Below are 10516 nucleotides of genomic sequence, written 5' to 3' on the forward strand. Positions count from 1 at the left end.
CTTTAATATCAGGGCTAGAAAAGCATGCAGTTTCTGGGGCCCAATAAATGGGTATAACTGGAAGAGAAAAACAGATTTTGAGAGGGCCCTATCCACTTTTAATTCCTAGGTTTTCATGTGGAAAACAGAAGTTTCTCCCAAAATGGAATGCATAGCAAATTTTCTGTTCTTCCCAAGGAGTCCCAGGTCATCAGAAATTATCTTAGGGCCTCTTACGCACGTATTAAGGGTAGCAAGACAAAATAGAGAAAAGGAATTCAGTCAACTGAGAAAAAAAAAAACAACCTTTTTCCAGAAAGACAAGATCCAAAAAGAGAAAAACAAAAAGACTTTAAAAATATACCTATAATGCCAGGCACAGTGACTCACGCCTGTAATCCCAGCACTTTGGGAGGCTGAGGTAGGTGGATCACCTAAAGTCAGGAGTTCGAGATGAGCCTGACCAACATGGTGAAAACTCGTCTTTAAAAAAATACACACACACACACACACACACACACACACACACACACCTATAACTTGGATATTCACTTTTTTTGTTGTTTTTGAGACAGAGTCTTGCTCTGTTGCCCAGGCTGGAGTACAATGGTGTGATCTCGGCTCACTGCAACCTCTGTCTCCCAGGTTCAAGTGATTCTCCTGCTTCAGCCTCCCAAGTAGCTGGGACTACAGGTGTGTGCCACCACACCCAGCTAAATATGTTTTTTTGTATTTTTAGAAGAGATGGAGTTTCACTGTGTTGGCCAGGCTAGTCTTGAACTCATGACCTCAGGTGATCTGCCCACCTCAACCTCCCAAAGTGCTGGGATTGCAGGTATAAGTCACTGTACTCAGCCAGGATATCCACTCCCCACCCCACCCCCACTTTTTTTTTTTTAAGTTTTTTTGGCTGTAAGTTTATTCGATGCAAAATCATCCTCTCCAGTTTACTGAGGTGGCTGACCCTGTCCATGACCAAATCCACCTCTAAACTGGAATTTGGTTGCTGACCCACCCCCAGCCTCGACTTTCTTGTCAGCACCAGGGAGCACAGCACTCTGTCTGTAGGTGTCTCTGTTGGCTTCCTCTCTTGTGAGTCTTGCAGGTCACTCACCCCCCATACCTTTGGGCTAAGGCCTGCCAGTCACTGGACAGCTTCGGTGTAGGGTGGCAGGCACAATCTCTCGGGGCAGTTGAAGGTAATCACAGAGATACTGGATACCCTCATTGGTAAGGCACTGGTAGAAACATCTCCAGGCAAACTGTTCCTGCACATAGCCTCAGGAGTTGAGAGACTGCATGGCTTTCATGACATGAAGGTTGGGCACATTCTTGTCTGCCAGCTCCGGGTGCTTAGCCACGTGGACGTCCTTGGCCACCATGACTCCGTCCTTAAAAATGAGCTCATAAATGGCAATCCGTTTTTTCTTAGGCATCACCATCTTGGTGGCTTTAGGGCCCGGGGCCAGTCGGATATCCACTTTTAATTAAGCTGAGTGCTTTTTAAGAAAATCCTTAGGCCGGGCGCGGTGCCTCAAGCCTGTAATCCCAGCACTTTGGGAGGCCGAGGTGGGTGGATCACGAGGTCAAGAGATCGAGACCATCCTGGTCAACATTGTGAAACCCCGTCTCTACTAAAGGTGCAAAAAATTAGCTGGGCATGGTGGCGCGTGCCTGTAATCCCAGCTACTCTGGAGGCTGAGGCAGGAGAATTGCCTGAACCCAGGAGGCAGAGGTTGCGGTGAGCCGAGATCGTGCCATTGCACTCCAGCCTGGGTGACGAGCGAAACTCTGTCTCAAAAAAAAAAAAGAAAGAAAAAATCCCGGCCGGGCGCGGTGGCTCAAGCCTGTAATCCCAGCACTTTGGGAGGCCGAGGCGGGTGGATCACGAGGTCGAGAGATCGAGACCATCCTGGTCAACATGGTGAAACCCCGTCTCTACTAAAAATACAAAAAATTAGCTGGGCATGGTGGCACGTGCCTGTAATCCCAGCTACTCAGGAGGCTGAGGCAGGAGAATTTCCTGAACCCAGGAGGCGGAGGTTGCGGTGAGCCGAGATCACGCCATCGCACTCCAGCCTGGGTAACAAGAGCGAAACTCCGTCTCAAAAAAAAAAAAAAAAAAAAAAAAATCCTTTTTGGGCGAACTGGGTACAGTGGCTCATTCCTGTAACCCAGCACTCTGGGAGGCCAAAGTGGGTGGATCACTTGAGGTCAGGAGTTCAAGCCTAGCCTGGCCAACGTGGTGAAACTCCATCTCTATTAAAAATACAAAAAATAGCTGGAAATCACATGAACCCAGGAGGCGCAGGTTGCAGTGAGCTGAGATCACACCACTGCACTCCAGCCTGGGTGACAGAGACTGGGTGAGACTCCATCTCAAAAAATTTTTGTTGCCCAGGCTGGAGTGCAGTGGTGTGATCTCTGCTCACTGAAATCTCAGCTTGTTGGGTTCAAACAATTCTCCTGCCTCAGCCTCCTGAGTAGCTGGGATTATAGGCACCCATCACCATACCCAACTAATTTTTGTATTTTTAATAGAGACAAGGTTTTGCTATGTTGCTCAGGATGATCTAGAACTCCTGTCCTCAAGTGATCCGCTCACTTCAGCCTTCCAAAGTGCTAAGATTACAGGCGTGAGCCACTGTGCCCAGCCGTGTTTTTTCTTTCTTTTCCTTTTTTTTTTTTTTTTTTTTGAGATGGAGTCTCTCTCTGTTGCCCAGGCTGGCACTGCAGCCTCCACCTTCTGGATTCAAGCAATCCTTTCTCCTCAGCTTCCCAGGTAGCTGTAGCTGCAGCCAATTTTTTATTTTTTGTAGAGACAGGGTCTTACTGTGTTGTAGGAATTATAGAGGGCTGCAGCAAAGTTTGCACTGACCAATTTGCTGAGCTGGCTTTAACAGCAGGCCTTTGGAGTCCTAGACCTGCATCCCATCCTAAGGTACCCCTCTTTCTAACAGAACCATACAGAGAGACATGCAGAGCACACCAGATTGGCTACAGCTTAAGACCAACCTTACAAATCCTTTTTTATTAATTAAAACTTTACAGATAATACAAACAGTGATCCTATTATTCCCTTTCCAGTTTATACAGGTAGAGGGAGGCCAAAATCATGACTGGTTAAAGAAACAAAAAAAAAACAAAAAAAAAAACCCTACCCTTTTGTTGATATGTCAGGCTTCTGGGTTCCCTCCCCACTGAGCTCAATCCTAAGCCAACCAGTTTAAGGTTTGGGAAATTAGCTTCTCCCAATTTGGTGAATACATCCTAGGAGAGCATCCTGCAGCATAGGGACACAACCACCCATCTGTAAAGAGAGGACAGAGGAGGAGAAAGGAATAAGAGGGCATTTATTCAAAGCCCCACGACTCAGGATGCATGCAAAAGATGAATGGCTACTCATCTAGAAAGAGGGGAGCAAGGCATCCCTGGTACCCTTCTCTTCCTAGCGAATACCTGGGGTACGTGAGGGAGAGAAAGCAAGGCATCCCTCTTTCTTTTGTCCCTGATTCCCAAGAACCATGACAGGGTGCTGCCCATGGGTGTCAAAGTGGCTTTCACCCATGTTAATGGGGGAGGGTGGGGAGTGGGATTATCTGCTCTTACTTGTATATGCCCTATCTCCTCTGCTGTCAATAGCCTTTGCGTTCTCTAGATGTCATTTATGCCATCGATACTAGCATGACCTTTTATCTGTGAAACAAGAGGCTTAGTTTAATCAGCAGAAATTAGTCATGCTTACCAATGCTCTGCCTTTTAACTTCTGTTATCCTGTGCCTCTGGATCCCTCAGATCCAGCTTTCTTTCCTAGGACTTTGACCAGAAGCTTGGAATTCAGTTTGGGACAAAATAACCATCCCAGGATGTTGCATGGACTCCTTATCATAAGCTTAATGCTAAGGTGAAGCTGTGGAATTGAGTCCTTCTCCAACAAAGGAGAGAAAAGGGTGTTTTGTGAGTTGGGATCCTGGCCTAGTAAAACATCTTCTAAAAGTAAAAAAAGCCTCTGGCATAGAGAAGCCCCCCTCTACTTGCAGGGCTGTGTTATTAGGTTGGTGCAAAAGCAATCACAGTCCTCGCCATTCCAAGTAATTGCAAAAACTGCAACTACTTTTGCACCGGCCTACCAACTCATGACCTGGTGGAGAAAAGGAAGAGAAAAACAGCTTAAATGCAGGGCTGTGTTAACTGCTGACAGGATGGAGAAAAGAAAAAGATGCCTGGGGAACAAACCTCTTATTCTTATGCAAATGAGTTTCTCCAACAGATAAACTTTTAATTGCCGTTTCTACCCTGGGGTTCAGACTGAGCTGGACCCCTTAGCCTGAGGAGGGGAAGACTTAAAGGTCTGTGGAATGCTGGCCAGCTAGCTTCAGCCAGTTGCACAGGTCCCTTGGGCCACAAGTCCCAGCCCCAGCTGGGAGGGGCAGAGGGCAGGGAGCCACCACTTGCTTGTCCATTCCATGCATGCACCTGCAGCCATTGGGGTAGGGATGGAACACCCCTAATATTGTAAAAGAAAAGATAGGTGCCATCACAGTCCTGCAAGAAGAAGGCAAATGCCATAGAAAAGGCTGGGTTGGACCAAGGCTGACATTCCCGACTTCTGAGAGTAATGGGGTGAGGAGGTGCAGTTTCCTCTATCCTCAGAAGAAGTCCGAGGACAAGAAGGTGTGGAAAGGAAAGGGAAACATATTTTTTTGGCTTGCATTTTACCCTCCGCTCCTCATGTCCCTGTATGGGCCACCAAAATGATGCAAGATTTTTTGCTCTTTAGCTCCACTAAAATTTGGGTTCCTGTCTCACAACTAGGAAAAATTAGGCACACAGACACATTGGAAGGTGAAAAGAGTGGAATTTATTAAAAGAAAGCTCTTAGCAAAAAAGAGAGGGTCCTGCCAGCAGGCTCCCACCTCAAGGGTTGAATACCAAGCCAACACATGTGAGCCGAAGAGACCAAGCTCCTTTTCCTGCATAAGGGGCGAATTCCTGGTGGCTCCACCCCATCCTTTCAGTGCGCATGCAGGCCCTTAGTCTGAGACACTCGACATTGATTTCTCTTGCTGTACATGTCTTGGGATGGAATTTTTCACCATGGGCATGTTTAGGCAAGTTACCCTGTGCACAAGACCTGTGCAGCATATGGCCATCTCCTGTCTCTATCAGTAGTATCTGTAAGAAAACCAAAAAATAATTCTGGAGCTGAAAAGTATAACAACAAGTAAAAAATGCACTGGAGGGATTCAAAGCAAATTTGAACAGAGAAAAGAATCTGTGAACTTGAAGATAGGACAATGGAAATCACCAAATCTGAGGAACACAACTGGGAATGCAGCGCAGTAGGTCTCAGCCTCATCTTACTCAGCCTTTATTCAAGATGGACTTGCTGTGGTTCAAATGCCTCTAACATAAGTGAGATGAAATCAAAAGAGACCCACAATGACACATAATTAAATTCTTTTCTTTTTGAGACTGGAGTAGTATGATCTTGGCTCACTGCAACCTCCACCTCCCAGGCTCAAGAGATCCTCTCACTTCAGGTACCCAAGTAGCTAGGACTACAGGAATGCATCAGCATGCCTGGCTAAATTTGTTTTTTGAGGGTGGTTAGAGATGGGGTTTTACCATGTTGCCCAGGCTGATCCCAAGTTCGTGGGCTCAAGCAATCCACCCTCCTCGGCCTCCCAATGTGCCGGGATTACAGGTGTGAGCCACCGCACCCAGCTGTAATCCCGGCACATAAAATTAAACTTTTAAAAGCCAGCTTGATCCGAATTATGACACCAGGAAAAAAAAAAAAAGCCTGGCAAAACCCCACTTCTAAAAATACAAAAATTAGCCAGGTGTGGTGGCAAGCACCTATAGTCCCAGCTACTCAGGGGGCTGAGGCAGGAGGATTGCTTGAGCCCAAGAAATCATCTTGAGCTGATATCATGCTACTGTACTCCAGCCTGAGTGACAGAGCAAGACACTATCTCTATAAAAAATAAAATAGGTCAGGCATGAGCCACCACTTTGGGAGGCCAAAGCAGGCAGATCACTTGAGGGTAGGAATTCGAGACCAGCCTGGCCAACATGGTAAAAACCTGTCTCTACTAAAAATACAAAAATTAGCTGGGTGTGGTGGCATGTACCTCAGTAGTCCCAGCTAATCAGGAGGCAGAGGCAGGAGAACCACTTGAATTAAGGAGGCAGAGGTTGCAGTGAAGGGATCATGTCACTGCACTCCAGCCTGGGCAACAGAGAGAGATTCCATCTCAAAAGTAAATAAAATAAACTTTCAAAAGCCAAAAAACAGAGAGAGAATCTTGAAAGTGTGAAGAGAGAAATGATTCATCATGTTTAAGGGCTCTTTAATAAGATTATAGCAGATTACTCACCAGAAACTTTTAAGGATAACAGGCAGTAGGGTGATAAATTTAAAGTGCATAAAGAAAAATAACTGTCAACCAAGAATCTTCTATCTAGCAAATTGTCCTTCAAAAGTGTGGGAGAGGCTGGACATGGTAGCTCACACCTGTAATCCCAGCACTTTGGGAGGCCAAGGTAGGCAGATCACTTGAGGTTAGGAGTTCGAGGCCACTCTGGCCAACAGGGTGAAACCGTATCTCTACCAAAAATGCAAAAATTAGCTGGGCATGGTGGCACACACCTGTAATCCCAGCTACACGGGAGGCTGAGGCAAGAGAATTGCTTGAACCCAGGAGGTGGAGGCTGCAATGAGCCAAGATCATGCTACTGCATTCCAGCCTAGGCAACAGAGCAAGACTCTTTCTCAAAAAAAAAAAAAAAGAAAGAAAAAAGAAAAAGAAAAAAAAAATGAAGGAGAAATTAAGACATTTACAGAAAAACAAAAGCTGAGGGAATTCATTACCACTAGACTGGTCCTGCAAGAAATGCTGAAGGGAGTCATACAAATTGCTACAAAATTAACATTAAAGAATAAATACATAAAAGGAAAGACATCCTATGTGATGGATTAGAAGATAATATTGTTAAGATGTTACTATTACCCAAAGTGGTCTGCAAATACAATGTAATCCCTATCAAAACCTCAATGCATTTTTGCAGAAATGGAAAGCCCATTCTAAAGTTCATAGGGAATCTGAAGGGATTCTGAATAGCCAAAACAATTTTAAAAAGAACAAAGCTGGAGGACTTACACTTCCTGATTTTGGATTTTTGCTCTGCTGCCCAGGCTGGAGTGCGGTGGCTCAATCTTAGCTCACTGCAGTCTCTGCCCCCTGGGTTCACACAATTCTGCCTCAGCCTCCTGAGTAGCTGGGATTACAGGCGTGCACCACCACACCCAGCTAATTTTTGTATTTTTAGTAAAGATGAGGTTTTATCACGTTGGCCAGGTTGGTCTCGAACTCCTGACCTCAAGTGATTCACCTTCCTTGGCCTCCCAAAGTGCTGGGATTACAGGTGTGAGCCCCCTTGCCTGGCTGGTCCAATTTACTTATAGTGCTGTTCAGGCCTTCTGTTTCCTTATGGTTCTTCTGTCTGATTGTTCTATTATTGAAAAGTGGGGTATTGAAGTTTCCAACTATTATTGTAGAAGTCTGTATTTTTTCTCTTTAATCCTGTCAACATTAGCTTCATAGATTTTGGGGATCTTTGGTGCATACATGTTTATCATTGTTATGTCTTCTTAGTGAATTGACTCTTATCAATGTGTAATGCCCTTTTTATTTATTTATTTTTATGAGAAAGAGTCTTGCTATGTCACCCAGGCTGGAGTGCAGTGGTGAAATCTTGGCTCACTGCATCTTCAGCCTCCCAGGTTCAAGAGATCCTCCCACCTCAGCCTCCTGAGTAGCTGGGACTACATGTATGCACCACCACACCTGGCTATTTGTGTTTATTTTTTGTAGAGATGAGGTCTTACTATGTTGCCCAGGCTGATCTCAAACTCCTGGGCTCAAGTGATCTCCCTGACTTAGCCTCTAAAAGTGCTGGGATTAAAGGGCTGTCATGTGAGCCACCATGCTGGGACTTAAAACATTTTTTTTAGTGTAAACTGTTTTCTTTTTTCTCTTTTCTTTTCTTTCTTTCTTTCTTTCTTTCTTTCTTTCTTTCTTTCTTTTTTTTTTTTATCTTACAGGCTTATAGTGTAAATTTTTAATTAAAAAATGGGACCAGGCATGGTGGTTCACATCTGTAATACCAGCACTTTGGGAGGCTGAGGCAGGTGATTACTTCAGCCCAGAAGTTTGAGAACAGCCTGGGCAACATGGGAAAACCCTGTCTCTACAAAATAAAATAATAATAATAATAATAAAATTAGCCAGACCTGGTGGCACATGCCTGTAGTACAAGTTACTTGGGAGTCTGAGGTGGGAGAATCACTTTGAACTTGGAAGTTGAGGCTGCAGTGGGCCACAATTGCACTGCTGCACTCCAGCCTGGGCAACAGAGACCCTGTCTCAGAATTAAAGAAAGAAAGAAAGAAAGAAAGAAAGAAAGAAAAGAAAGAAAGAAAGAAAAAGACTAGTTTTCACTATGTTGCCCAGGCTGGTCTTGAACTCCTGGCCTCAAGTGATCTTTATGCCTTGGCCTCCAAAGTGCTGGGATTATAGGTGTGAGCCACAATGCCCAGTCTACAATTTCCTTATATGTCTCTTATAACAGAGTGTCTTTTTTTTTTTAATTGTTTATTCTTAGACACAGAATTTTTTTTTTTTTTCTTGAGACAGAGTTTCACTCTTGTCACCCAGGCTTGAGCGTAGTGGTGCAATCTTGGCTTACTGCAACCTCTGCCTCCCGGGTTCAAGTGATCCTCCTGTCTCAGCCTCCCAAGTAGCTGGGACTACAGGCACATGCCACCACCCCCAGCTAATTTTTGTGTTTTTAGTAGACACAGAGTTTCACCATGTTGGCCAGGATGATCTCAATCTTTTGACCCATGATCTGCCCACCTTGGCCTCCTAAAGTGCTGCAATTATAGGGGTGAGCCACCATGCCCAGCCAAGACAGGCTGCCTAGGCTGGTCTCAAACTCCTGGGCTTAAGGTATACTTCCTGCCTCAATCTCTTGAGTAGCTTGGCCTACAGGCATATTGCCACCACTCAGTCTTGTAACAGGTTTTGACTTAAAGTCTATTTTGTCTTATATTAGTATAGCCAACCGAGTTCTCTTTTAATTACTATTTGCTTGGAATGTCTTTCACCATACTTCTACTTTCCACTTATTTGTATCTTTAGATCTGAAGTGAGTCTTATAGCCAGCATACATTTGAATTGTGTTTTTTAAAATCCATTTGCCAGTCTCTGCCTTTTGTTTGGACAGTTTAATCTGTTTAAATTTAAAGTAATTACTGATAAGAAATTTACTACTGCCATTTTGCTGTTTATTTTTCATAAGTCTTATAGTATTTTTGTTCATTTCTTTGAAAGAACACAAAAGAAGACATACTGCTTTATTTTGTGTTCAGTTGACTTTTTGTAGTGATTCCCTTCTCATATATACTTATCTGTATATTCTACAGACATTTCCTTTGTGGTTACCATGGGGATTACATATAACATCTTAAAGTTGTTTTTTTATTTTTATTTTTATTTTTATTTTTATTTATTTATTTTTTTTTTTTTGAGACGGAGTTTTGCTCTTGTTACCCAGGCTGGAGTGCAATGGCGCGATCTCGGCTCACCGCAACCTCCGCCTCCTGGGTTCAAGCAATTCTCCTGCCCCAGCCTCCTGAGTAGCTGGGATTACAGGCACGCACCACCATGCCCAGCTAATTTTTTGTATTTTTAGTAGAGACGGGGTTTCACCATGTTGACCAGGATGGTCTCGATCTCTCGACCTTGTGATCCACCCGCCTCAGCCTCCCAAAGTGCTGGGATTACAGGCTTGAGCCACCGCGCCCGGCCAACATCTTAAAGTTGTAACAATCTAATTTGAATTTACAACAATGTAATTTCAATTGTATATAAAAACTACCTCTTTTGCCAGCTCATACCATTCTGTACTCTTCTTCATATTATTGATGTTACAATATATTGTATATCCAATAATGTAGATTTAAAATTTATAATTACTTTTTATGCATTCGTCTTTTAAGTCTTGTTGAAAATAAAATGTGGAGTTATAAACCAAAATTAAATAATACTGGCTTTTATATTTGACTGTGTATTTATCTTTAGTGGACATCTTTGCATCTCATACTGTAGCAAGTTACTGTCCAGCATCCTTTCATTACAATTTGAAGGACTCCCTTAACTGTTTCTTATAGGGTAGGTAATGTATAAATAAGGTCTGTTCTGTTCCTTGTTGTTCAAAGGCACAAAAGAGGGGGATCTGGGAAATAGGCTGCTACCTGCTGAGGACCAAGTCAGCCACCACACCAGGGAAGGGATTCAGAATGGCGAGTAAAAAATGCCACAAAACTTCCCTAATGTTGTAAAGATGGCTTTTTCTTGCTTGAGTGTTTGCTTAGTTGCTGTAGTTGACTTTTCCAGAACTCCTACAAAGTTGGGTCAGGCAGCTTCTAGTATTCTCCTTGTTTTCATAGGGAAGGGAGAGCTTGGAG

General features: G+C 43.9%; 1 pseudogene; it reads right to left on the minus strand.

The window, feature by feature from the left end:
- Positions 1 to 926: 926 nt before the first annotated feature.
- LOC120360896 (small ribosomal subunit protein eS10-like) lies at positions 927 to 1421 on the minus strand (annotated as a pseudogene).
- Positions 1422 to 10516: the final 9095 nt, after the last annotated feature.

The sequence above is a fragment of the Saimiri boliviensis genome, chromosome 10 (genome assembly GCF_048565385.1).
Source record: "Saimiri boliviensis isolate mSaiBol1 chromosome 10, mSaiBol1.pri, whole genome shotgun sequence".
Taxonomy (NCBI): Eukaryota; Metazoa; Chordata; class Mammalia; order Primates; family Cebidae; genus Saimiri; species Saimiri boliviensis.